General features: G+C 42.5%; 23 pseudogenes; all 23 read left to right on the top strand.

Moving 5' to 3' along the window:
* Nucleotides 1-291: 291 nt before the first annotated feature.
* LOC137117221 (5S ribosomal RNA) lies at nt 292-410 on the top strand (annotated as a pseudogene).
* Nucleotides 411-661: 251 nt separating this feature from the next.
* Nucleotides 662-780, top strand: LOC137117470 (5S ribosomal RNA; annotated as a pseudogene).
* An 857-nt stretch (nt 781-1,637) lies between these two features.
* LOC137117200 (5S ribosomal RNA) lies at nt 1,638-1,756 on the top strand (annotated as a pseudogene).
* An 857-nt stretch (nt 1,757-2,613) lies between these two features.
* On the top strand, nt 2,614-2,732 carry LOC137117199 (5S ribosomal RNA; annotated as a pseudogene).
* Nucleotides 2,733-3,589: 857 nt separating this feature from the next.
* LOC137117285 (5S ribosomal RNA) lies at nt 3,590-3,708 on the top strand (annotated as a pseudogene).
* An 857-nt stretch (nt 3,709-4,565) lies between these two features.
* LOC137117255 (5S ribosomal RNA) lies at nt 4,566-4,684 on the top strand (annotated as a pseudogene).
* Nucleotides 4,685-5,542: 858 nt separating this feature from the next.
* On the top strand, nt 5,543-5,661 carry LOC137117363 (5S ribosomal RNA; annotated as a pseudogene).
* Nucleotides 5,662-12,599: 6,938 nt separating this feature from the next.
* LOC137117198 (5S ribosomal RNA) lies at nt 12,600-12,718 on the top strand (annotated as a pseudogene).
* An 844-nt stretch (nt 12,719-13,562) lies between these two features.
* Nucleotides 13,563-13,681, top strand: LOC137117471 (5S ribosomal RNA; annotated as a pseudogene).
* Nucleotides 13,682-14,548: 867 nt separating this feature from the next.
* Nucleotides 14,549-14,667, top strand: LOC137117426 (5S ribosomal RNA; annotated as a pseudogene).
* An 866-nt stretch (nt 14,668-15,533) lies between these two features.
* On the top strand, nt 15,534-15,652 carry LOC137117333 (5S ribosomal RNA; annotated as a pseudogene).
* Nucleotides 15,653-16,509: 857 nt separating this feature from the next.
* Nucleotides 16,510-16,628, top strand: LOC137117467 (5S ribosomal RNA; annotated as a pseudogene).
* Nucleotides 16,629-17,497: 869 nt separating this feature from the next.
* On the top strand, nt 17,498-17,616 carry LOC137117284 (5S ribosomal RNA; annotated as a pseudogene).
* An 856-nt stretch (nt 17,617-18,472) lies between these two features.
* LOC137117367 (5S ribosomal RNA) lies at nt 18,473-18,591 on the top strand (annotated as a pseudogene).
* Nucleotides 18,592-19,448: 857 nt separating this feature from the next.
* On the top strand, nt 19,449-19,567 carry LOC137117204 (5S ribosomal RNA; annotated as a pseudogene).
* Nucleotides 19,568-20,424: 857 nt separating this feature from the next.
* Nucleotides 20,425-20,543, top strand: LOC137117203 (5S ribosomal RNA; annotated as a pseudogene).
* Nucleotides 20,544-21,400: 857 nt separating this feature from the next.
* On the top strand, nt 21,401-21,519 carry LOC137117197 (5S ribosomal RNA; annotated as a pseudogene).
* An 867-nt stretch (nt 21,520-22,386) lies between these two features.
* On the top strand, nt 22,387-22,505 carry LOC137117362 (5S ribosomal RNA; annotated as a pseudogene).
* Nucleotides 22,506-23,372: 867 nt separating this feature from the next.
* On the top strand, nt 23,373-23,491 carry LOC137117196 (5S ribosomal RNA; annotated as a pseudogene).
* Nucleotides 23,492-24,358: 867 nt separating this feature from the next.
* Nucleotides 24,359-24,477, top strand: LOC137117195 (5S ribosomal RNA; annotated as a pseudogene).
* An 868-nt stretch (nt 24,478-25,345) lies between these two features.
* Nucleotides 25,346-25,464, top strand: LOC137117194 (5S ribosomal RNA; annotated as a pseudogene).
* A 251-nt stretch (nt 25,465-25,715) lies between these two features.
* Nucleotides 25,716-25,834, top strand: LOC137117418 (5S ribosomal RNA; annotated as a pseudogene).
* Nucleotides 25,835-26,694: 860 nt separating this feature from the next.
* LOC137117466 (5S ribosomal RNA) lies at nt 26,695-26,813 on the top strand (annotated as a pseudogene).
* Nucleotides 26,814-26,883: the final 70 nt, after the last annotated feature.

Below are 26,883 nucleotides of genomic sequence, written 5' to 3'. Positions count from 1 at the left end.
TTGGCCTTGGTTCGCCCTGAGTTGTAGTGTCATGTTTTGTTTGACACTTTCTTTCGTTTAAAATAAATATCATTCTGTTGGAACATCTCGATCCTGGATTTTGGTTTGGGGATCGGAGAGGGAACATGCTAATTTATCTTTGTATGTTGCACCCTGACCCCCTAGACAGGGGCGTAACAGACCAGTACAGTTATAGTACTTTGTACTTTGCCACATTTATCTTCTTCTTAGCAAGTGTCATGCATTCTGCTTCTCCAGCATTTTTAAGAGCTGTTGATGATGTCAAATGCAGCTTACGGCCACACCGCTCTCTAAGCGCCCGATCTCGTCCGATCTCGGCAGCCAAATAGGGCCGGGCCTGGTTAGTACTTGGTAGGAAGACCGCCTGGGAATACCAGGTGCTGTAAGCTTTTTTGCTTGGGTTTACGGGCAGCACAAGCTGGTGTTACTGCCTATTTATTCATAGAAATTGTTCTATATTTTCATCCAATTTTGTTCTTTCATTGCTGTTTTGCTACTTTATTGGTTTGTCAACCATCGTGCTTCTTTACTACTAGACCAGTACCGTTTTAGTACTTTGCCACATTTATCTTCTTCTTAGCAAGTGTTATGCATTCTGCTTCTCCAGCGTTTTTAGGAGCTGTTGATGATATCAAATGCAGCTTACGGCCATACTGCTCTCGAAGCGCCCGATCTCGTCCGATCTCGGCAGCCAAATAAGGCCGGGCCTAGTTAGTACTTGGTAGGAAGACCGCCTTGGAATAAAAGGTGCTGTAAGCTTTTTTGCTTGGGTTTACGGGCAGCACAAGCTGGTGTTACTGCCTATTTATTCATAGAAATTGTTCTATATTTTCATCAAATTTTGTTCTTTCATTGCTGTTTTGCTACTTTATTGGTTTGCCAACCATCGTGCTTCATTACTAGTAGACCATGTTACGGTCCTGGCCATATGTGTTGTTTTTATTTTCTTGTTCTTATAGGTGCCCTGCCTGATTGGCCGGATTGGGGGGCAGTACAGGAAGCTGATTGGTCCATCCTACACTTCCTGGAGTTTTAAAAGTACGGTTCCCAACAGCTAGCGAGGCTCTTTCTGGCATCAGCACCTGTTTGCTGTTCTTGGTTTCCAAACCTTATTTAGCATTTTTGAATTGTTAGGTTTTGTGCCGTGGTTTTGTTTATAAATTGTATATTTTGTAAATAGTATTAAATCTGTAGGGGTGAACTGCCATTTTCTTTGGACTGTTTTCACATTAGGGAGTTAGGGTTAGCGACTGTCTTTTGGTTTGTTTATTTCTATCAGGCTAGCTAGCACTTTCTGTGGGAAATGGCTTATTTTGTTTATTATGTTGGCCTTGGTTCGCCCTGAGTTGTAGTGTCATGTTTTGTTTGACACTTTCTTTCGTTTAAAATAAATATCATTCTGTTGGAACATCTCGATCCTGGATTTTGGTTTGGGGATCGGAGAGGGACCATGCTAATTTATCTTTGTATGTTGCACCCTGACCCCCTAGACAGGGGCGTAACAGACCAGTACAGTTATAGTACTTTGTACTTTGCCACATTTATCTTCTTCTTAGCAAGTGTCATGCATTCTGCTTCTCCAGCGTTTTTAAGAGCTGTTGATGATGTCAAATGCAGCTTACGGCCACACCGCTCTCTAAGCGCCCGATCTCGTCCGATCTCGGCAGCCAAATAGAGCCGGGCCTGGTTAGTACTTGGTAGGAAGACCGCCTGGGAATACCAGGTGCTGTAAGCTTTTTTGCTTGGGTTTACGGGCAGCACAAGCTGGTGTTACTGCCTATTTATTCATAGAAATTGTTCTATATTTTCATCAAATTTTGTTCTTTCATTGCTGTTTTGCTACTTTATTGGTTTGTCAACCATCGTGCTTCATTACTAGTAGACCATGTTACGGTCCTGGCCATATGTGTTGTTTTTATTTTCTTGTTCTTATAGGTGCCCTGCCTGATTGGCCGGATTGGGGGGCAGTACAGGAAGCTGATTGGTCCATCCTACACTTCCTGGAGTTTTAAAAGTACGGTTCCCAACAGCTAGCGAGGCTCTTTCTGGCAGCAGCACCTGTTTGCTGTTCTTGGTTTCCAAACCTTATTTAGCATTTTTGAATTGTTAGGTTTTGTGCCGTGGTTTTGTTTATAAATTGTATATTTTGTAAATAGTATTAAATCTGTAGGGGTGAACTGCCATTTTCTTTGGACTGTTTTCACATTAGGGAGTTAGGGTTAGCGACTGTCTTTTGGTTTGTTTATTTCTATCAGGCTAGCTAGCACTTTCTGTGGGAAATGGCTTATTTTGTTTATTATGTTGGCCTTGGTTCGCCCTGAGTTGTAGTGTCATGTTTTGTTTGACACTTTCTTTCGTTTAAAATAAATATCATTCTGTTGGAACATCTCGATCCTGGATTTTGGTTTGGGGATCGGAGAGGGAACATGCTAATTTATCTTTGTATGTTGCACCCTGACCTCCTAGACAGGGGCGTAACAGACCAGTGCAGTTATAGTGCTTTGTACTTTGCCACATTTATCTTCTTCTTACCAAGTGTCATGCATTCTGCTTCTCTAGCGTTTTTAAGAGCTGTTGATGATGTCAAATGCAGCTTACGGCCACACCGCTCTCTAAGCGCCCGATCTCGTCCGATCTCGGCAGCCAAATAGAGCCGGGCCTGGTTAGTACTTGGTAGGAAGACCGCCTGGGAATACCAGGTGCTGTAAGCTTTTTTGCTTGGGTTTACGGGCAGCACAAGCTGGTGTTACTGCCTATTTATTCATAGAAATTGTTCTATATTTTCATCAAATTTTGTTCTTTCATTGCTGTTTTGCTACTTTATTGGTTTGTCAACCATCGTGCTTCATTACTAGTAGACCATGTTACGGTCCTGGCCATATGTGTTGTTTTTATTTTCTTGTTCTTATAGGTGCCCTGCCTGATTGGCCGGATTGGGGGGCAGTACAGGAAGCTGATTGGTCCATCCTACACTTCCTGGAGTTTTAAAAGTACGGTTCCCAACAGCTAGCGAGGCTCTTTCTGGCATCAGCACCTGTTTGCTGTTCTTGGTTTCCAAACCTTATTTAGCATTTTTGAATTGTTAGGTTTTGTGCCGTGGTTTTGTTTATAAATTGTATATTTTGTAAATAGTATTAAATCTGTAGGGGTGAACTGCCATTTTCTTTGGACTGTTTTCACATTAGGGAGTTAGGGTTAGCGACTGTCTTTTGGTTTGTTTATTTCTATCAGGCTAGCTAGCACTTTCTGTGGGAAATGGCTTATTTTGTTTATTATGTTGGCCTTGGTTCGCCCTGAGTTGTAGTGTCATGTTTTGTTTGACACTTTCTTTCGTTTAAAATAAATATCATTCTGTTGGAACATCTCGATCCTGGATTTTGGTTTGGGGATCGGAGAGGGAACATGCTAATTTATCTTTGTATGTTGCACCCTGACCCCCTAGACAGGGGCGTAACAGACCTGTACAGTTATATTACTTTGTACTTTGCCACATTTATCTTCTTCTTAGCAAGTGTCATGCATTCTGCTTCTCCAGCGTTTTTAAGAGCTGTTGATGATGTCAAATGCAGCTTACGGCCACACCGCTCTCTAAGCGCCCGATCTCGTCCGATCTCGGCAGCCAAATACAGCCGGGCCTGGTTAGTACTTGGTAGGAAGACCGCCTGGGAATACCAGGTGCTGTAAGCTTTTTTGCTTGGGTTTACGGGCAGCACAAGCTGGTTTTACTGCCTATTTATTCATAGAAATTGTTCTATATTTTCATCAAATTTTGTTCTTTCATTGCTGTTTTGCTACTTTATTGGTTTGTCAACCATCGTGCTTCATTACTAGTAGACCATGTTACGGTCCTGGCCATATGTGTTGTTTTTATTTTGTTGTTCTTATAGGTGCCCTTCCTGATTGGCCGGATTTGGGGGAAGTACAGGAAGCTGATTGGTCCATCCTACACTTCCTGGAGTTTTAAAAGTACGGTTCCCAACAGCTAGCGAGGCTCTTTCTGACATCAGCACCTGTTTGCCGTTCTTGGTTTCCAAACCTTATTTAGCATTTTTGAATTGTTAGGTTTTGTGCCGTGGTTTTGTTTATAAATTGTATATTTTGTAAATAGTATTAAATCTGTAGGGGTGGACTGCTATTTTCTTTTGATTGTTTTCACATTAGGGAGTTAGGGTTAGCGACTGTCTTTTGGTTTGTTTATTTCTATCAGGCTAGCTAGCACTTTCTGTGGGAAATGGCTTATTTTGTTTATTATGTTGGCCTTGGTTCGCCCTGAGTTGTAGTGTCATGTTTTGTTTGACACTTTCTTTCGTTTAAAATAAATATCATTCTGTTGGAACATCTCGATCCTGGATTTTGGTTTGGGGATCGGAGAGGGAACATGCTAATTTATGTTTGTATGTTGCACCCTGACCCCCTAGACAGGGGCGTAACAGACCAGTACAGTTATAGTACTTTGTACTTTGCCACATTTATCTTCTTCTTAGCAAGTGTCATGCATTCTGCTTCTCCAGCGTTTTTAAGAGCTGTTGATGATGTCAAATGCAGCTTACGGCCAAACCGCTCTCTAAGCGCCCGATCTCGTCCGATCTCGGCAGCCAAATAGAGCCGGGCCTGGTTAGTACTTGGTAGGAAGACCGCCTGGGAATACCAGGTGCTGTAAGTTTTTTTTTCTTGGGTTTACGGGCAGCACAAGCTCGTGTTACTGCCTATTTATTCATAGAAATTGTTCTATATTTTCATCAAATTTTGTTCTTTCATTGCTGTTTTGCTACTTTATTGGTTTGTCAACCATCGTGGTTCATTACTAGTAGACCATGTTACGGTCCTGGCCATATGTGTTGTTTTTATTTTCTTGTTCTTATAGGTGCCCTGCCTGATTGGCCGGATTGGGGGGCAGTACAGGAAGCTGATTGGTCCATCCTACACTTCCTGGATTTTTAAAAGTACGGTTCCCAACAGCTAGCGAGGCTCTTTCTGGCAGCAGCACCTGTTTGCTGTTCTTGCTTTCCAAACCTTATTTAGCATTTTTGAATTGTTAGGTTTTGTGCCGTGGTTTTGTTTATAAATTGTATATTTTGTAAATAGTATTAAATCTCTAGTGGTGAACTGCCATTTTCTTTGGACTGTTTTCACATTAGGGAGTTAGGGTTAGCGACTGTCTTTTGGTTTGTTTATTTCTATCAGGCTAGCTAGCACTTTCTGTGGGAAATGGCTTATTTTGTTTATTATGTTGGCCTTGGTTCGCCCTGAGTTGTAGTGTCATGTTTTGTTTGACACTTCATTTGGTTTAAAATAAATATCATTCTGTTGGAACATCTCGATCCTGGATTTTGGTTTGGGGATCGGAGAGGGAACATGCTAATTTATCTTTGTATGTTTCACCCTGACCCCCTAGACAGGGGCGTAACAGACCAGTACAGTTATAGTACTTTGTACTTTGCCACATTTATCTTCTTCTTAGCAAGTGTCATGCATTCTGCTTTTCCAGCGTTTTTAAGAGCTGTTGATGATGTCAAATGCAGCTTACGGCCACACCGCTCTCTAAGCGCCCGATCTCGTCCGATCTCGGCAGCCAAATAGAGCCGGGCCTGGTTAGTACTTGGTAGGAAGACCGCCTGGGAATACCACGTGCTGTAAGCTTCTTTGCTTGGGTTTACGGGCAGCACAAGCTGGTGTTACTGCCTATTTGTAGGCTCTTTCTGGCAGCAGCACCTGTTTGCTGTTTTTGGTTCCCAAACCTGGTTGCAGACAGAGGTGTGGTTTCTCTCTAGAGCGAGCAGTGACGGACCCGCGCATGAGCCTGTTTTGGCGGGCTTTTTCAGTTTGCTTGTGTTTTTTGTCGTAATTTAACTAAATAGTATAGAGATTTCGATTTCGTTTATGTTACTAATCCCCCCGGCGGATTTGCTCCGTTCGGGGGCGCTTTCATTTTGCCTTTTTCTTTTTTATTTTATTTTTGTTTTGTTTTTTTGCCGAGTGTTACTCGATTCGCCAAGCTACGTAAAATGGAGAATGGCGGAGAAAGACGAGGTAAATTGACGGAGGACGCTGTGAAAATTGTGGCTCCTACCATGAGATGTCGGGGGGAAACGGCAATGCCAGCCGAAATAGAGAACGGAGCGGGAGGAAGCAAACGCCAGGCCGTGGAGCAGGGAGAGAAGAGAAATGGCGGGCAAGTTCCGGGCTTGTCAATGCAGAGGATTACTTCAGCAAAGAGGACGGGGAAAGGAGTGGATTTGGTCGGAGAGCAGTGGCAGAATAGGTTGGAGATTGATGGCATTTGTGTGGATGGAAAACATCAGGAGGAACGGGCGAGGATGCAGACGGAGATGAGCGGAAGACGGGAGACAATGAGAGAAAAAAGGTACGAAAAAGATTTGACTGTATTGGCAGAGGTGGTTGGTGAAGAGAAGGTGAAAACAATGGAACTGTTACGAGCAATACGTGATGTGTGTGGAGGCATAGTTGCGCTGCGTGAGACCGGATCGAATAAATATGAGGTGACGGTAAAAAGTGAAGCTGGAAAGAAAAGGCTACTGGATGGATTTAAAGTTGGTAAAGCGGTGGTAATGGTAAAAACATTAGCAATTGATGAACTGGTGGTGTCTTTTTTGAATTTGCCGGCGTATATAACGGACGAGGAAATTATGGAAAAACTGGACGTGTGGGGAGTGAGAGCGATCTCGCCTATTAAAAGGAGGATGTGGCCCGGGACTGATGTGGCGGACGGTACAAGATATATGAAGGTAAAGTTTAATGAAACTGTGCAGTCACTGCCCTACTCAGCGAAATTCATGACAGCTAATGGTCCGGAGTATTTTAGAGTAATTCACAATAATCAAGTGAAAGTTTGTCGGATGTGCTTACAGCCGGGACACATCGTGAGGGACTGTCCGGATTTCACCTGTTTTAAATGTAATAAACAGGGACATTATGCACGTGAGTGTGATGCCAGGATGCACAGATGTATGGAATGTCATAGCTCCACAGAGGAATGTCAATGTAAAAATATAGATGAAGGGAATGGGGAGGGTAGCAGGGAATCCATCTCCGAGGATGACAGGAGTGAGGTTAGACCTGTAGAGGAGCCAGAGCTGAATATGGGCAGCGAGAGTGAACAGGAGGATGAGGTGGTGTTGGAGACGCAGGGCGGTGACCTGCCTGTGCGGGAGGAACATGGGAGTGAAAGAGAGGATGTGTTGGGATCTAGTATGGATCAAGTGCTGGCAGAGTGGAGCGGGGATAGGGCGGGTCACCCTGAAGGGGGTTGGCTGAGCCCATCTTGGCTCGCTTCACAGAAGGTCCCCTCTCATAATGGAATACCACCCGCCCCTAGAGAGGAAGACTCGGATGCTGCCCTGCTGGCTCCCCAGGCTGACAGTATAGAGTCAGATTCGGAGATGGATGTTCAGCAGATAAAGCAGGTTAGAAAACGTCCACAGCAAGAGAAATCAGGGAGGAGTGAGGGAGGGAATAGAGGCAAAGGGAAAAAACAGCTTAGGAAATGACCTTTTTAATCGGTGTTTACTTGATAATGCTGCTTCAATCGCAAAATTTAAACGGGTTAACAAATATTGGGAAAATAGAGCAACTCTGTGGAGAAATGGCATGCGACATCTTGTGTGTCCAGGAATGTAGGTGGTCCATGGACAAAATAGACACTATAAAATCTTTTTGGAGAGGGGAGCTCTTTTACTCCCTCTCCTCTGACAAAACTGCTGGAGTGGCAATTTTTGTAAAGCCGGGTGTGTGTGAGAGTATTGTGGAGATTTTTAAGGATGGACAGGGTAGACTAATTGTTATTGATATAATACATTATAATAAAAAATATAGAATTCTGAATTTGTACGGTCCGAACAGTGAACCTGAAAGGAGAGGTTTCTTTGAGCGCTGCAAAAGGTGGACAGATGATCGCTCGGTAGTGATAGGAGATTGGAATGTTGCTCTGACTAAGGCGGACGTAGGAGTTAATAATACATTTAAACAAGACATTAGTAGATCGGCTGTTTTTGTATGGATGGATGAGTGTGATTTGATAGATGCGTGGAGAGTGCTGAACCCCGGCACCCGGGCGTATTCGCGCAGGCAAGTGGTATTGGGCAGGCTAAAGCAATCCAGGATTGACCTGTGTTTGTTGGCGTCGAGTTTGGTGCAAGAATTAAATGAGTGTAAATATTGTTTTTGTTCCTGGAGTGATCATGCCTGTTTAAAGGTGACTCTAGGGGAGGGTGGTATGCAAAGGAATGGGGGCCTGTGGTGTTTTAACACTTCCCTCCTTGAAGATCAAGTTTTTAAAGATAAAATGAAGTCTTTTCTCTCTGCTCTATGTGATGAGAGTGATTATGTCGTGGATATCATTGAGTGGTGGGAGCGCACCAAATTTAAAATTAAAAAGCGTTGTATCGCTCTGAGCAGAGAGAAGAGGCTGAGGGAAAAGACAGAGGAGGCTGAGCTGAGACATCATCTAAAAGAGGAGCTTGAGCTTATTGAGGCTGAGTGTGACCGTCCCTTGGATGTCTATCTTGGATTGAGGGAGCAGCTGAGACGGTTAGATGAGAGAAAATGCAGAGGCGCAATGATCCGCAGTAAAGCACAACACATGTTGAAAGGGGAGCGCTGTACTGCTTTTTTTCTAGGTTTGGAAAAAAGGAAACAGGCAAAAACATACATACCAGAAATAAAAGACCTTGATGGAAACACACATACTGATATAGTGGATATTTTACAAGCAATACAAGACTACTACGCTAATTTGTTTAGCAAACAACATATTAAAAAAGCACAAATGGACACAGTATTAGGAAAAATTGGCTGCTCCCTCAGTCACGAGGATGCGGCTCTGTGTGATGGTGACATTCAGATTGAAGAAGTGAGAGCAGCGATTGGAAACCTTAATACATCTAAAAGCCCGGGTGTGGATGGTCTCTCAGCTGAGTTTTACCAACATTTCAGCAACATACTGGCCCCCGTCCTCTGCAGGCTATACTCTGCCATGCAGGAGGAGAACAGGTGCGCGGAGTCTTTTTTAAGGGGTGTGATCACTCTAGTTTATAAAAACAAAGGCGCCAGAGATGACCTGGCAAATTATAGGCCAATTAGTCTGCTCAATACTGACTATAAGATCCTCGCTAAGGTGCTAGGGTTCAGGCTTAAGGGAGTGATTGGCTCGATAGTTGGGCCTACCCAGACTTACAGCATTCCGGGGAGGGATATCGCTGACTGCATTTTGTCAACAAAATTCTCATTGGAGAATTTAATGGCTACAGGAGGTATATACCTTAATGTAGATCTAGAGAAGGCATTTGACAGAGTGAGTCACGATTTTCTCTTCGAGTGTCTGGGGGTTTTTGGGTTCGGCCCAACTTTTCGAGGGTGGATGAAGTTACTGTACAGCCGAGCTACTAGTGTCGTGAAGTGCAATGGCTTCGTGACAGATCCTGTCCCCTTAGAAAGATCAGTGAGACAGGGGTGCCCCCTATCAGCTATGCTCTATGCAATAGTGGCAGAACCTCTAGCACAGTCAATTATATCTGACTCTCAAATAATTGGGATCACGTCGCCCAGAGGAACTGATTTCAAAATAGCACAATATGCGGATGATATTAACATCATGGTCAGGGATGGGGATAGTTTGCGAAGGGTTTTGCAACATCTAGATGCATATGAGCAAGCTGCGGGAGCACGGGTAAATAAGGACAAATCGAGTTTGATCCTGGGGCCTGGTACTGTTCTTGGGGAGGAAGGCCAGCATTTTAAAAGGGGCGGGCCTGAGGTTAAAGTACTTGGTGTATATTTGGGCTCACAACCAGAAGACAGCAGTCGTAGATCCTGGGAAGAGCAGGTTGCGGGGTGTAGATCAAGGCTCGCACTGTGGAGAATGAGGGGATTAGGTTTAAAAGGGAAAATCACTGTAATAAATGCAGTAATTGTGCCGAGACTTGTCTACACCATGCAGGTTTGTCACCTGCCGAGTGATGTACTGGTACGCCTGAGCAGCGCTATTGAGGATTTTCTATGGAAGGGGAGAGCAATGAAAATTGCACATAAGACACTGGTCGGGCCGTACAAAAAGGGGGGACTCAAACTGTGTAATTTAAAAGCAAAATTGAAGTCATTAAGAATAAAACTGTTTAAGAAAATGCTGAGCCAGAAAACTAAAAACATATGGGAGGATTATTTGTATGATGATGTACTGAAAAGAGGTATGTGCGGCTTTTACAATCTATGTAGCGTCACACTCGGCCGGCCTATTGTGGGAACATGTCCACTCTTCCAGGAGGCGGCTGAGGCATGGGTGGAAATCCTGCCCCAGTTGGAGTGTGTAATTACATCAAAACAAAGTGTGTTAAACCAGCCCATCTTTGGGAACCCCTGCCTCAGCGGCCGAGAGGGATGTAAGGCCGGTCGGGGCATCTTGACTGAGGCGCTACATCAGATTAAAGATGTTTTAGACCAGACAGGGGCTCCTAGCCCTCTTGCGGTATTTAGTAAAATTAGGATGAAAGGGTTTAATATAAAAAAGGCTAGAGTTGTTCGATTTTGTGATGATTTATTAGAGCGAATGCCGCAAGAGTGGAAAGAGTGGTTGTCGGAAGTGGATGAGGATCGGGTGGAGGACGACGAGCTGGATTTTGCTCTGACCTGTGACGTCAAAAACAGAAAACTGCAAGATTTACAATCAAAATTTTGGTATAGGGTTTTAATTAACAAAATATTCCAAGAACCTACAGCAAACACTGCATGGTCTCATCTCTTTCTTACCCGTCCCGTCTCTGAAATTTGGTCAAATATACACAGTAAGTGGCTTCCCCCTGCAATAGCAAACTCAAACTTCCTGCTGCGTCACAGAAGGGTGCTGGTTTCTGTCGTCCTTCACCAGATAAGTAAAAGCACGTATGCGAGAACCTGTCCGGTCTGTAGGGTGGAAGATGAAGATTTTAACCACTTTATGCTATACTGTACAGTCACACGGGATTTCAGGGACTGGGTTAAAACGTTGTTAATCAATAAGTGTAAACTGCCTAAGTTAGAAGGGGAAGCATGGGACTGGGTGTGGTGCTTTGGGAAACAAAAAGGTGATAAAAGATGTAATGTTGGTTTAATCAATTTTTTATTGAGTGTAGCACGTCATGTGTTGTATGTTGGTAGAAATTATGCTTTGTATGGGGGGAAAAGGACAAACAGGGTGGGTTTTTTTCAAAATATGGTGACACATTACATGAGAATTCTGTTTTCAGTGGATGAGGATGAGTTTATAGCTAGGTGGGGGGCAAGGAATGATTTATGTGAGCTGGATGGGGAGGGTAGATTGCACTTCGATTTTGGGTGAATTTATTTAACCTTGTAGTATATGGGTGTATATATTTAAGAATGTATGTGTGTATGTAGGTGTATGTATATATGTATATATATGTGTGTATGTATATATATGTATGTATACATGTATATATGTGCATACAAATATGTGGAAAAAAGGGGAAGAGGCTTGCTTTGCTTTAATTTGTTTGATTTACTGTTAAAAAGACGAATGAATTTACTCTTTTTCTGTATGTTTCTCTGTATATAGTTAATTTTTATTTTGTAAAGTGTATTTTTGATAATAAAAAGATAAAAAAAAAAAAAATAAGCGCCCGATCCCGTCCGATCTCGGCAGCCAAATAGGGCCGGGCCTTGTTAGTACTTGGTAGGAAGACCGCCTGGGAATACTACGTGCTGTAAGCTTCTTTGCTTGGGTTTACGGGCAGCACAAGCTGGTGTTACTGCCTATTTATTCATAGAAATTGTTCTATATTTTCATCAAATTTTGTTCTTTCATTGCTGTTTTGCTACTTTATTGGTTTGTCAACCATCGTGCTTCATTACTAATAGACCATGTTACGGTCCTGGCCATATGTGTTGTTTTTATTTTCTTGTTCTTATAGGTGCCCTGCCTGTTTGGCCGGATTGGGGGGAAGTACAGGAAGCTGATTGGTCCATCCTACAATTCCTGGAGTTTTAAAAGTACGGTTCCCAACAGCTAGCGAGGCTCTTTCTGGCAGCAGCACCTGTTTGCTGTTCTTGCTTTCCAAACCTTATTTAGCATTTTTGAATTGTTAGGTTTTGTGCCGTGGTTTTGTTTATAAATTGTATATTTTGTAAATAGTATTAAATCTGTAGGGGTGGACTGCCATTTTCTTTGGACTGTTTTCACATTAGGGAGTTAGGGTTAGCGACTGTCTTTTGGTTTGTTTATTTCTATCAGGATAGCTAGCACTTTCTGTGGGAAATGGCTTATTTTGTTTATTATGTTGGCCTTGGTTCGCCCTGAGTTGTAGTGTCATGTTTTGTTTGACACTTTCTTTCGTTTAAAATAAATATCATTCTGTTGGAACATCTCGATCCTGGATTTTGGTTTGGGGATCGGAGAGGGAACATGCTAATTTATCTTTGTATGTTGCACCCTGACCCCCTAGACAGGGGCGTAACAGACCAGTACAGTTATAGTACTTTGTACTTTGCCACATTTATCTTCTTCTTAGCAAGTGTCATGCATTCTGCTTCTCCAGCGTTTTTAAGAGCTGTTGATGATGTCAAATGCAGCTTACGGCCACACCGCTCTCTAAGCGCCCGATCTCGTCCGATCTCGGCAGCCAAATAGAGCCGGGCCTGGTTAGTACTTGGTAGGAAGACCGCCTGGGAATACCAGGTGCTGTAAGCTTTTTTGCTTGGGTTTACGGGCAGCACAAGCTGGTGTTACTGCCTATTTATTCATAGAAATTGTTCTATATTTTCATCAAATTTTGTTCTTTCATTGCTGTTTTGCTACTTTATTGGTTTGTCAACCATCGTGCTTCATTACTAGTAGACCATGTTACGGTCCTGGCCATATGTGTTGTTTTTATTTTGTTGTTCTTATAGGTGCCCTGCCTGATTGGCCGGATTGGGGGGAAGTACAGGAAGCTGATTGGTCCATCCTACACTTCCTGGAGTTTTAAAAGTACGGTTCCCAACAGCTAGCGAGGCTCTTTCTGGCAGCAGCACCTGTTTGCTGTTCTTGCTTTCCAAACCTTATTTAGCATTTTTGAATTGTTAGGTTTTGTGCCGTGGTTTTGTTTATAAATTGTATATTTTGTAAATAGTATTAAATCTGTAGGGGTGGACTGCCATTTTCTTTTGATTGTTTTCTCTTGTTTTCACATTAGGGATTTAGGGTTAGCGACTGTCTTTTGGTTTGTTTATTTCTATCAGGCTAGCTAGCACTTTCTGTGGGAAATGGCTTATTTTGTTTATTATGTTGGTGTCATGTTTTGTTTGACACTTTCTTTCGTTTAAAATAAATATCATTCTGTTGGAACATCTCGACCCTGGATTTTGGTTTCTGGATCGGAGAGGGAACATGCTAATTTATCTTTGTATGTTGCACCCTCACCCCCTAGACAGGGGCGTAACAGACCAGTACAGTTATAGTACTTTGTACTTTGCCACATTTATCTTCTTCTTAGCAAGTGTCATGCATTCTGCTTCTCCAGCGTTTTTAAGAGCTGTTGATGATGTCAAATGCAGCTTACGGCCACACCGCTCTCTAAGCGCCCGATCCCGTCCGATCACGGCAGCCAAATAGGGCCGGGCCTTGTTAGTACTTGGTAGGAAGACCGCCTGGGAATACTACGTGCTGTAAGCTTCTTTGCTTGGGTTTACGGGCAGCACAAGCTGGTGTTACTGCCTATTTATTCATAGAAATTGTTCTATATTTTCATCAAATTTTGTTCTTTCATTGCTGTTTTGCTACTTTATTGGTTTGTCAACCATCGTGCTTCATTACTAATAGACCATGTTACGGTCCTGGCCATATGTGTTGTTTTTATTTTCTTGTTCTTATAGGTGCCCTGCCTGATTGGCCGGATTTGGGGGAAGTACAGGAAGCTGATTGGTCCATCCTACACTTCCTGGAGTTTTAAAAGTACGGTTCCCAACAGCTAGCGAGGCTCTTTCTGGCAGCAGCACCTGTTTGCTGTTCTTGGTTTCCAAACCTTATTTAGCATGTTTGAATTGTTAGGTTTTGTGCCGTGGTTTTGTTTATAAATTGTATATTTTGTAAATAGTATTAAATCTGTAGGGGCCGACTGCCATTTTCTTTTGATTGTTTTCTCTTGTTTTCACATTAGGGAGTTAGGGTTAGCGACTGTCTTTTGGTTTGTTTATTTCTATCAGGCTAGCTAGCACTTTCTGTGGGAAATGGCTTATTTTGTTTATTTTGTTGGCCTTGGTTCGCCCTGAGTTGTAGTGTCATGTTTTGTTTGACACTTTCTTTCGTTTAAAATAAATATCATTCTGTTGGAACATCTCGACCCTGGATTTTGGTTTGGGGATCGGAGAGGGAACATGCTAATTTATCTTTGTATGTTGCACCCTGACCCCCTAGACAGGGGCGTAACAGACCAGTACAGTTATAGTACTTTGTACTTTGCCACATTTATCTTCTTCTTAGCAAGTGTCATGCATTCTGCTTCTCCAGCGTTTTTAAGAGCTGTTGATGATGTCAAATGCAGCTTACGGCCACACCGCTCTCTAAGCGCCCGATCCCGTCCGATCTCGGCAGCCAAATAGGGCCGGGCCTTGTTAGTACTTGGTAGGAAGACCGCCTGGGAATACTACGTGCTGTAAGCTTCTTTGCTTGGGTTTACGGGCAGCACAAGCTGGTGTTACTGCCTATTTATTCATAGAAATTGTTCTATATTTTCATCAAATTTTGTTCTTTCATTGCTGTTTTGCTACTTTATTGGTTTGTCAACCATCGTGCTTCATTACTAGTAGACCATGTTACGGTCCTGGCCATATGTGTTGTTTTTATTTTGTTGTTCTTATAGGTGCCCTGCCTGATTGGCCGGATTTGGGGGAAGTACAGGAAGCTGATTGGTCCATCCTAAACTTCCTGGAGTTTTAAAAGTACGGTTCCCAACAGCTAGCGAGGCTCTTTCTGGCAGCAGCACCTGTTTGCTGTTCTTGCTTTCCAACCTTATTTAGCATTTTTGAATTGTTAGGTTTTGTGCCGTGGTTTTGTTTATAAATTGTATATTTTGTAAATAGTATTAAATCTGTAGGGGCCGACTGCCATTTTCTTTTGATTGTTTTCTCTTGTTTTCACATTAGGGAGTTAGGGTTAGCGACTGTCTTTTGGTTTGTTTATTTCTATCAGGCTAGCTAACACTTTCTGTGGGAAATGGCTTATTTTGTTTATTATGTTGGCCTTGGTTCGCCCTGAGTTGTAGTGTCATGTTTTGTTTGACACTTTCTTTCGTTTAAAATAAATATCATTCTGTTGGAACATCTCGATCCTGGATTTTGGTTTGGGGATCGGAGAGGGAACATGCTAATTTATCTTTGTATGTTGCACCCTGACCCCCTAGACAGGGGCGTAACAGACCAGTACAGTTATAGTACTTTGTACTTTGCCACATTTATCTTCTTCTTAGCAAGTGTCATGCATTCTGCTTCTCCAGCGTTTTTAAGAGCTGTTGATGATGTCAAATGCAGCTTACGGCCACACCGCTCTCTAAGCGCCCGATCTCGTCCGATCTCGGCAGCCAAATAGAGCCGGGCCTGCTTAGTACTTGGTAGGAAGACCGCCTGGGAATACCAGGTGCTGTAAGCTTTTTTGCTTGAGTTTACGGGCAGCACAAGCTGGTGTTACTGCCTATTTATTCATAGAAATTGTTCTATATTTTCATCAAATTTTGTTCTTTCATTGCTGTTTTGCTACTTTGTTGGTTTGTCAACCATCGTGCTTCATTACTAGTAGACCATGTTATGGTCCTGGCCATATGTGTTGTTTTTATTTTGTTGTTCTTATAGGTGCCCTGCCTGATTGGCCGGATTTGGGGGAAGTACAGGAAGCTGATTGGTCCATCCTACACTTCCTGGAGTTTTAAAAGTACGGTTCCCAACAGCTAGCGAGGCTCTTTCTGGCAGCAGCACCTGTTTGCTGTTCTTGCTTTCCAAACCTTATTTAGCATTTTTGAATTGTTAGGTTTTGTGCCGTGGTTTTGTTTATAAATTGTATATTTTGTAAATAGTATTAAATCTGTAGGGGTGAACTGCCATTTTCTTTGGACTGTTTTCACATTAGGGAGTTAGGGTTAGCGACTGTCTTTTGGTTTGTTTATTTCTATCAGGCTAGCTAGCACTTTCTGTGGGAAATGGCTTATTTTGTTTATTATGTTGGCCTTGGTTCGCCCTGAGTTGTAGTGTCATGTTTTGTTTGACACTTTCTTTCGTTTAAAATAAATATCATTCTGTTGGAACATCTCGATCCTGGATTTTGGTTTGGGGATCGGAGAGGGAACATGCTAATTTATCTTTGTATGTTTCACCCTGACCCCCTAGACAGGGGCGTAACAGACCAGTACAGTTATAGTACTTTGTACTTTGCCACATTTATCTTCTTCTTAGCAAGTGTCATGCATTCTGCTTCTCTAGCGTTTTTAAGAGCTGTTGATGATGTCAAATGCAGCTTACGGCCACACCGCTCTCTAAGCGCCCGATCCCGTCCGATCTCGGCAGCCAAATAGGGCCGGGCCTTGTTAGTACTTGGTAGGAAGACCGCCTGGGAATACCACATGCTGTAAGCTTCTTTGCTTGGGTTTACGGGCAGCACAAGCTGGTGTTACTGCCTATTTATTCATAGAAATTGTTCTATATTTTCATCAACTTTTGTTCTTTCATTGCTGTTTTGCTACTTTATTGGTTTGCCAACCATCGTGCTTCATTACTAGTAGACCATGTTACGGTCCAGGCCATATGTGTTGTTTTTATTTTCTTGTTCTTATACGTGCCCTGCCTGATTGGCCGTATTGGGGGGCAGTACAGGAAGCTGATTGGTCCATCCTACACTTCCTGGAGTTTTAAAAGTACGGTTCCCAACAGCTAGCGAGGCTCTTTCTGGCATCAGCACCTGTTTGCTGTTCTTGGTTTCCAAACCTTATTTAGCATTTTTGAATTGTTAGGTTTTGTGCCGTGGTTTTGTTTACAAATTGTATATTTTGTAAATAGTATTAAATCTGTAGGGGTGGACTGCCATTTTCTTTTGATTGTTTTCTCTTGTTTTCACATTAGGGAGTTAGGGTTAGCGACTGTCTTTTGGTTTGTTTATTTCTATCAGGCTAGCTAGAAATTTCTGTGGGAAATGGCTTATTTTGTTTATTATGTTGGCCTTGGTTCGCCCTGAGTTGTAGTGTCATGTTTTGTTTGACACTTTCTTTCGTTTAAAATAAATATCATTCTGTTGGAACATCTCGATCCTGGATTTTGGTTTGGGGATCGGAGAGGGAACATGCTAATTTATCTTTGTATGTTGCACCCTGACCCCCTAGACAGGGGCGTAACAGACCAGTCTACAGTTATAGTACTTTGTACTTTGCCACATTTATCTTCTTCTTAGCAAGTGTCATGCATTCTGCTTCTCCAGCGTTTTTAAGAGCTGTTGATGATGTCAAATGCAGCTTAGGGCCAAACCGCTCTCTAAGCGCCCGATCTCGTCCGATCTCGGCAGCCAAATAGAGCCGGGCCTGGTTAGTACTTGGTAGGAAGACCGCCTGGGAATACCAGGTGCTGTAAGCTTTTTTGCTTGGGTTTACGGGCAGCACAAGCTGGTGTTACTGCCTATTTATTCATAGAAATTGTTCTATATTTTCATCAAATTTTGTTCTTTCATTGCTGTTTTGCTACTTTATTGGTTTGTCAACCATCGTGCTTCATTACTAGTAGACCATGTTACGGTCCTGGCCATATGTGTTGTTGTTATTTTCTTGTTCTTATAGGTGCCCTGCCTGATTGGCCGGATTGGGGGGCAGTACAGGAAGCTGATTGGTCCATCCTACACTTCCTGGAGTTTTAAAAGTACGGTTCCCAACAGCTAGCGAGGCTCCTTCTGGCAGCAGCACCTGTTTGCTGTTCTTGGTTTCCAAACCTTATTTAGCATTTTTGAATTGTTAGGTTTTGTGCCGTGGTTTTGTTTATAAATTGTATATTTTGTAAATAGTATTAAATCTGTAGGGGTGAACTGCCATTTTCTTTGGACTGTTTTCACATTAGGGAGTTAGGGTTAGCGACTGTCTTTTGGTGTGTTTATTTCTATCAGTCTAGCTAGCACTTTCTGTGGGAAATGGCTTATTTTGTTTATTATGTTGGCCTTGGTTCGCCCTGAGTTGTAGTGTCATGTTTTGTTTGACACTTTCTTTCGTTTAAAATAAATATCATTCTGTTGGAACATCTCGATCCTGGATTTTGGTTTGGGGATCGGAGAGGGAACATGCTAATTTATCTTTGTATGTTGCACCCTGACCCCTAGACAAGGGCGTAACAGACCAGTACAGTTATAGTACTTTGTACTTTGCCACATTTATCTTCTTCTTAGCAAGTGTCATGCATTCTGCTTTTCCAGCGTTTTTAAGAGCTGTTGATGATGTCAAATGCAGCTTACGGCCACACCGCTCTCTAAGCGCCCGATCTCGTCCGATTTCGGCAGCCAAATAGAGCCGGGCCTGGTTAGTACTTGGTAGGAAGACCGCCTGGGAATACCAGGTGTTGTAAGCTTTTTTGCTTGGGTTTACGGGCAGCACAAGCTGGTGTTACTGCCTATTTATTCATAGAAATTGTTCTATATTTTCATCAAATTTTGTTCTTTCATTGCTGTTTTGCTACTTTATTGGTTTGCCAACCATCGTGCTTCATTACTAGTAGACCATGTTACGGTCCTGGCCATATGTGTTGTTTTTATTTTGTTGTTCTTATAGGTGCCCTGCCTGATTGGCCGGATTGGGGGGCAGTACAGGAAGCTGATTGGTCCATCCTACACTTCCTGGAGTTTTAAAAGTACGGTTCCCAACAGCTAGCGAGGCTCTTTCTGGCATCAGCACCTGTTTGCTGTTCTTGCTTTCCAAACCTTATTTAGCATTTTTGAATTGTTAGGTTTTGTGCCGTGGTTTTGTTTATAAATTGTATATTTTGTAAATAGTATTAAATCTGTAGGGGTGAACTGCCATTTTCTTTGGACTGTTTTCACATTAGGGAGTTAGGGTTAGCGACTGTCTTTTGGTTTGTTTATTTCTATCAGGCTAGCTAGCACTTTCTGTGGGAAATGGCTTATTTTGTTTATTTTGTTGGCCTTGGTTCGCCCTGAGTTGTAGTGTCATGTTTTGTTTGACACTTTCTTTCGTTTAAAATAAATATCATTCTGTTGGAACATCTCGACCCTGGATTTTGGTTTGGGGATCGGAGAGGGAACATGCTAATTTATCTTTGTATGTTGCACCCTGACCCCCTAGACAGGGGCGTAACAGACCAGTACAGTTATAGTACTTTGTACTTTGCCACATTTATCTTCTTCTTAGCAAGTGTCATGCATTCTGCTTCTCCAGCGTTTTTAAGAGCTGTTGATGATGTCAAATGCAGCTTACGGCCACACCGCTCTCTAAGCGCCCGATCTCGTCCGATCTCGGCAGCCAAATAGAGCCGGGCCTGGTTAGTACTTGGCAGGAAGACCGCCTGGGAATACCAGGTGCTGTAAGCTTTTTTGCTTGGGTTTACGGGCAGCACAAGCTGGTGTTACTGCCTATTTATTCATAGAAATTGTTCTATATTTTCATCAAATTTTGTTCTTTCATTGCTGTTTTGCTACTTTATTGGTTTGCCAACCATCGTGCTTCATTACTAGTAGACCATGTTACGGTCCTGGCCATATGTGTTGTTTTTATTTTCTTGTTCTTATAGGTGCCCTGCCTGATTGGCCGGATTGGGGGGCAGTACAGGAAGCTGATTGGTCCATCCTACACTTCCTGGAGTTTTAAAAGTACGGTTCCCAACAGCTAGCGAGGCTCTTTCTGGCAGCAGCACCTGTTTGCTGTTCTTGCTTTCCAAACCTTATTTAGCATTTTTGAATTGTTAGGTTTTGTGCCGTGGTTTTGTTTATAAATTGTATATTTTGTAAATAGTATTAAATCTGTAGGGGTGAACTGCCATTTTCTTTGGACTGTTTTCACATTAGGGAGTTAGGGTTAGCGACTGTCTTTTGGTTTGTTTATTTCTATCAGGCTAGCTAGCACTTTCTGTGGGAAATGGCTTATTTTGTTTATTTTGTTGGCCTTGGTTCGCCCTGAGTTGTAGTGTCATGTTTTGTTTGACACTTTCTTTCGTTTAAAATAAATATCATTCTGTTGGAACATCTCGACCCTGGATTTTGGTTTGGGGATCGGAGAGGGAACATGCTAATTTATCTTTGTATGTTGCACCCTGACCCCCTAGACAGGGGCGTAACAGACCAGTACAGTTATAGTACTTTGTACTTTGCCACATTTATCTTCTTCTTAGCAAGTGTCATGCATTCTGCTTCTCCAGCGTTTTTAAGAGCTGTTGATGATGTCAAATGCAGCTTACGGCCACACCGCTCTCTAAGCGCCCGATCTCGTCCGATCTCGGCAGCCAAATAGAGCCGGGCCTGGTTAGTACTTGGCAGGAAGACCGCCTGGGAATACCAGGTGCTGTAAGCTTTTTTGCTTGGGTTTACGGGCAGCACAAGCTGGTGTTACTGCCTATTTATTCATAGAAATTGTTCTATATTTTCATCAAATTTTGTTCTTTCATTGCTGTTTTGCTACTTTATTGGTTTGCCAACCATCGTGCTTCATTACTAGTAGACCATGTTACGGTCCTGGCCATATGTGTTGTTTTTATTTTCTTGTTCTTATAGGTGCCCTGCCTGATTGGCCGGATTGGGGGGCAGTACAGGAAGCTGATTGGTCCATCCTACACTTCCTGGAGTTTTAAAAGTACGGTTCCCAACAGCTAGCGAGGCTCTTTCTGGCAGCAGCACCTGTTTGCTGTTCTTGCTTTCCAAACCTTATTTAGCATTTTTGAATTGTTAGGTTTTGTGCCGTGGTTTTGTTTATAAATTGTATATTTTGTAAATAGTATTAAATCTGTAGGGGTGAACTGCCATTTTCTTTGGACTGTTTTCACATTAGGGAGTTAGGGTTAGCGACTGTCTTTTGGTTTGTTTATTTCTAACAGGCTAGCTAGCACTTTCTGTGGGAAATGGCTTATTTTGTTTATTATGTTGGCCTTGGTTCGCCCTGAGTTGTAGTGTCATGTTTTGTTTGACACTTTCTTTCGTTTAAAATAAATATCATTCTGTTGGAACATCTCGATCCTGGATTTTGGTTTGGGGATCGGAGAGGGAACATGCTAATTTATCTTTGTATGTTGCACCCTGACCCCCTAGACAGGGGCGTAACAGACCAGTACAGTTATAGTACTTTGTACTTTGCCACATTTATCTTCTTCTTAGCAAGTGTCATGCATTCTGCTTTTCCAGCGTTTTTAAGAGCTGTTGATGATGTCAAATGCAGCTTACGGCCACACCGCTCTCTAAGCGCCCGATCTCGTCCGATCTCGGCAGCCAAATAGAGCCGGGCCTGGTTAGTACTTGGTAGGAAGACCGCCTGGGAATACCAGGTGCTGTAAGCTTTTTTGCTTGGGTTTACGGGCAGCACAAGCTGGTGTTACTGCCTATTTATTCATAGAAATTGTTCTATATTTTCATCAAATTTTGTTCTTTCATTGCTGTTTTGCTACTTTATTGGTTTGTCAACCATCGTGCTTCATTACTAGTAGACCATGTTACGGTCCTGGCCATATGTGTTGTTTTTATTTTGTTGTTCTTATAGGTGCCCTGCCTGATTCGCCGGATTTGGGGGAAGTACAGGAAGCTGATTGGTCCATCCTACACTTCCTGGAGTTTTAAAAGTACGGTTCCCAACAGCTAGCGAGGCTCTTTCTGGCAGCAGCACCTGTTTGCTGTTCTTGCTTTCCAAACCTTATTTAGCATTTTTGAATTGTTAGGTTTTGTGCCGTGGTTTTGTTTATAAATTGTATATTTTGTAAATAGTATTAAATCTGTAGGGGTGGACTGCCATTTTCTTTTGATTGTTTTCTCTTGTTTTCACATTAGGGAGTTAGGGTTAGCGACTGTCTTTTGGTTTGTTTATTTCTATCAGGCTAGCTAGCACTTTCTGTGGGAAATGGCTTATTTTGTTTATTATGTTGGCCTTGGTTCGCCCTGAGTTGTAGTGTCATGTTTTGTTTGACACTTTCTTTCGTTTAAAATAAATATCATTCTGTTGGAACATCTCGATCGTGGATTTTGGTTTGGGGATCGGAGAGGGAACATGCTAATTTATCTTTGTATGTTGTACCCTGACCCCCTAGACAGGGGCGTAACAGACCAGTACAGTCATAGTACTTTGTACTTTGCCACATTTATCTTCTTCTTAGCAAGTGTCATGCATTCTGCTTCTCCAGCGTTTTTAAGAGCTGTTGATGATGTCAAATGCAGCTTACGGCCACACCGCTCTCTAAGCGCCCGATCTCGTCCGATCTCGGCACCCAAATAGAGCCGGGCCTGGTTAGTACTTGGTAGGAAGACCGCCTGGGAATACCAGGTGCTGTAAGCTTTTTTGCTTGGGTTTACGGGCAGCACAAGCTGGTGTTACTGCCTATTTATTCATAGAAATTGTTCTATATTTTCATCAAATTTTGTTCTTTCATTGCTGTTTTGCTACTTTATTGGTTTGTCAACCATCGTGCTTCATTACTAGTAGACCATGTTACGGTCCTGGCCATATGTGTTGTTTTTATTTTGTTGTTCTTATAGGTGCCCTGCCTGATTGGCCGGATTGGGGGGCAGTACAGGAAGCTGATTGGTCCATCCTACACTTCCTGGAGTTTTAAAAGTACGGTTCCCAACAGCTAGCGAGGCTCTTTCTGGCAGCAGCACCTGTTTGCTGTTCTTGGTTTCCAAACCTTATTTAGCATTTTTGAATTGTTAGGTTTTGTGCCGTGGTTTTGTTTATAAATTGTATATTTTGTAAATAGTATTAGATCTGTAGGGGTGAACTGCCATTTTCTTTTGATTGTTTTCTCTTGTTTTCACAATAGGGAGTTAGGGTTAGCGACTGTCTTTTGGATTGTTTATTTCTATCAGGCTAGCTAGCACATTCTGTGGGAAATGGCTTATTTTGTTTATTATGTTGGCCTTGGTTCGCCCTGAGTTGTAGTGTCATGTTTTGTTTGACACTTTCTTTCGTTTAAAATAAATATCATTCTGTTGGAACATCTCAATCCTGGATTTTGGTTTGGGGATCAGAGAGGGAACATGCTAATTTATCTTTGTATGTTGCACCCTGAACCCCTAGACAGGGGCGTAACAGACCAGTACAGTCATAGTACTTTGTACTTTGCCACATTTATCTTCTTCTTAGCAAGTGTCATGCATTCTGCTTCTCCAGCGTTTTTAAGAGCTGTTGATGATGTCAAATGCAGCTTACGGCCACACCGCTCTCTAAGCGCCCGATCTCGTCCGATCTCGGCAGCCAAATAGAGCCGGGCCTGGTTAGTACTTGGTAGGAAGACCGCCTGGGAATACCAGGTGCTGTAAGCTTTTTTGCTTGGGTTTACGGGCAGCTCAAGCTGGTGTTACTGCCTATTTATTCATAGAAATTGTTCTATATTTTCATCAAATTTTGTTCTTTCATTGCTGTTTTGCTACTTTATTGGTTTGTCAACCATCGTGCTTCATTACTAGTAGACCATGTTACGGTCCTGGCCATATGTGTTGTTTTTATTTTGTTGTTCTTATAGGTGCCCTGCCTGATTGGCCGGATTTGGGGGAAGTACAGGAAGCTGATTGGTCCATCCTACACTTCCTGGAGTTTTAAAAGTACGGTTCCCAACAGCTAGCGAGGCTCTTTCTGGCAGCAGCACCTGTTTGCTGTTCTTGGTTTCCAAACCTTATTTAGCATTTTTGAATTGTTAGGTTTTGTGCCGTGGTTTTGTTTATAAATTGTATATTTTGTAAATAGTATTAAATCTGTAGGGGTGGACTGCCATTTTCTTTTGATTGTTTTCTCTTGTTTTCACATTAGGGAGTTAGGGTTAGCGACTGTCTTTTGGTTTGTTTATTTCTATCAGGCTAGCTAGCACTTTCTGTGGGAAATGGCTTATTTTGTTTATTATGTTGGCCTTGGTTCGCCCTGAGTTGTAGTGTCATGTTTTCTTTGATACTTTGTTTTGTTTAAAATAAATATCATTCTGTTGGAACATCTCGATCCTGGATTTTGGTTTGGGTATCGGAGAGGGAACATGCTAATTTATCTTTGTATGTTGCACCCTGACCCTCTAGACAGCGGCGTAACAGACCAGTACAGTTATAGTACTTTGTACTTTGCCACATTTATCTTCTTCTTAGCAAGTGTCATGCATTCTGCTTCTCCAGCGTTTTTAAGAGCTGTTGATGATGTCAAATCCAGCTTACGGCCACACCGCTCTCTAAGCGCCCGATCTCGTCCGATCTCGGCAGCCAAATAGAGCCGGGCCTGGTTAGTACTTGGTAGGAAGACCGCCTGGGAATACCAGGTGCTGTAAGCTTTTTTGCTTGGGTTTACGGGCAGCTCAAGCTGGTGTTACTGCCTATTTATTCATAGAAATTGTTCTATATTTTCATCAAATTTTGTTCTTTCATTGCTGTTTTGCTACTTTATTGGTTTGTCAACCATCGTGCTTCATTACTAGTAGACCATGTTACGGTCCTGGCCATATGTGTTGTTTTTATTTTGTTGTTCTTATAGGTGCCCTGCCTGATTGGCCGGATTTGGGGGGCAGTACAGGAAGCCAATTGGTCCATCCTACACTTCCTGGAGTTTTAAAAGTACGGTTCCCAACAGCTAGCGAGGCTCTTTCTGGCAGCAGCACCTGTTTGCTGTTCTTGGTTTCCAAACCTTATTTAGCATTTTTGAATTGTTAGGTTTTGTGCCGTGGTTTTGTTTATAAATTGTATATTTTGTAAATAGTATTAGATCTGTAGGGGTGAACTGCCATTTTCTTTTGATTGTTTTCTCTTGTTTTCACAATAGGGAGTTAGGGTTAGCGACTGTCTTTTGGATTGTTCATTTCTATCAGGCTAGCTAGCACATTCTGTGGGAAATGGCTTATTTTGTTTATTATGTTGGCCTTGGTTCGCCCTGAGTTGTAGTGTCATGTTTTGTTTGACACTTTCTTTCGTTTAAAATAAATATCATTCTGTTGGAACATCTCGATCCTGGATTTTGGTTTGGGGATCAGAGAGGGAACATGCTAATTTATCTTTGTATGTTGCACCCTGAACCCCTAGACAGGGGCGTAACAGACCAGTACAGTTATAGTACTTTGTACTTTGCCACATTTATCTTCTTCTTAGCAAGTGTCATGCATTCTGCTTCTCCAGCGTTTTTAAGAGCTGTTGATGATGTCAAATGCAGCTTACGGCCACACCGCTCTCTAAGCGCCCGATCTCGTCCGATCTCGGCAGCCAAATAGAGCCGGGCCTGGTTAGTACTTGGTAGGAAGACCGCCTGGGAATACCAGGTGCTGTAAGCTTTTTTGCTTGGGTTTACGGGCAGCACAAGCTGGTGTTACTGCCTATTTATTCATAGAAATTGTTCTATATTTTCATCAAATTTTGTTCTTTCATTGCTGTTTTGCTGCTTTATTGGTTTGTCAACCATCGTGCTTCTTTACTACTAGACCGGTACCGTTTTAGTACTTTGCCACATTTATCTTCTTCTTAGCGAGTGTCATGCATTCTGCTTCTCCAGCGTTTTTAGGAGCTGTTGATGATATCAAATGCAGCTTACGGCCACACTGCTCTCGAAGCGCCCGATCTCGTCCGATCTCGGCAGCCAAATAGGGCCGGGCCTTGTTAGTACTTGGTAGGAAGACCGCCTGGGAATACCAGGTGCTGTAAGCTTTTTTGCTTGGGTTTACGGGCAGCACAAGCTGGTGTTACTGCCAATTTATTCATAGAAATTGTTCTATATTTTCATCAAATTTTGTTCTTTCATTGCGGTTTTGCTACTTTATTGGTTTGTCAACCATTGTGCTTCATTACTAGTAGACCATGTTACGGTCCTGGCCATATGTGTTGTTTTTATTTTGTTGTTCTTATAGGTGCCCTGCCTGATTGGCCGGATTGGGGGGCAGTACAGGAAGCTGATTGGTCCATCCTACACTTCCTGGAGTTTTAAAAGTACGGTTCCCAACAGCTAGCGAGGCTCTTTCTGGCAGCAGCACCTGTTTGCTGTTCTTGGTTTCCAAACCTTATTTAGCATTTTTGAATTGTTAGGTTTTCTGCCGTGGTTTTGTTCATAAATTGTATATTTTGTAAATAGTATTAGATCTGTAGGGGTGAACTGCCATTTTCTTTTGATTGTTTTCTCTTGTTTTCACATTTGGGAGTTAGGGTTAGCGACTGTCTTTTGGATTATTTATTTCTATCAGGCTAGCTAGCACTTTCTGTGGGAAATGGCTTATTTTGTTTATTATGTTGGCCTTGGTTCGCCCTGAGTTGTAGTGTCATGTTTTGTTTGACACTTTCTTTCGTTTAAAATAAATATCAGTCTGTTGGAACATCTCGATCCTGGATTTTGGTTTGGGGATCGGAGAGGGAACATGCTAATTTATTATTGTATGTTGCACCCTGACCCCCTAGACAGGGGCGTAACAGACCAGTACAGTTATAGTACTTTGCCACATTTATTTTCTTCTTAGCAAGTGTCATGCATTCTGCTTCTCCAGCGTTTTTAAGAGCTGTTGATGATGTCAAATGCAGCTTACGGCCACACCGCTCTCTAAGCGCCCGCTCTCGTCCGATCTTGGCAGCCAAATAGAGCCTGGCCTGGTTAGTACTTGGTAGGAAGACCGCCTGGGAATTCCAGGTGCTGTAAGCTTTTTTGCTTGGGTTTACGGGCAGCACAAGCTGGTGCTACTGCCTATTTATTCATAGAAATTGTTCTATAT

This window comes from Channa argus, unplaced genomic scaffold, assembly GCF_033026475.1.
Source record: "Channa argus isolate prfri unplaced genomic scaffold, Channa argus male v1.0 Contig034, whole genome shotgun sequence".
NCBI lineage: Eukaryota > Metazoa > Chordata > Actinopteri > Anabantiformes > Channidae > Channa > Channa argus.
Note: the sequence above shows the minus strand (reverse complement) of the source record. Positions and strands in the feature narration are given on the sequence as shown.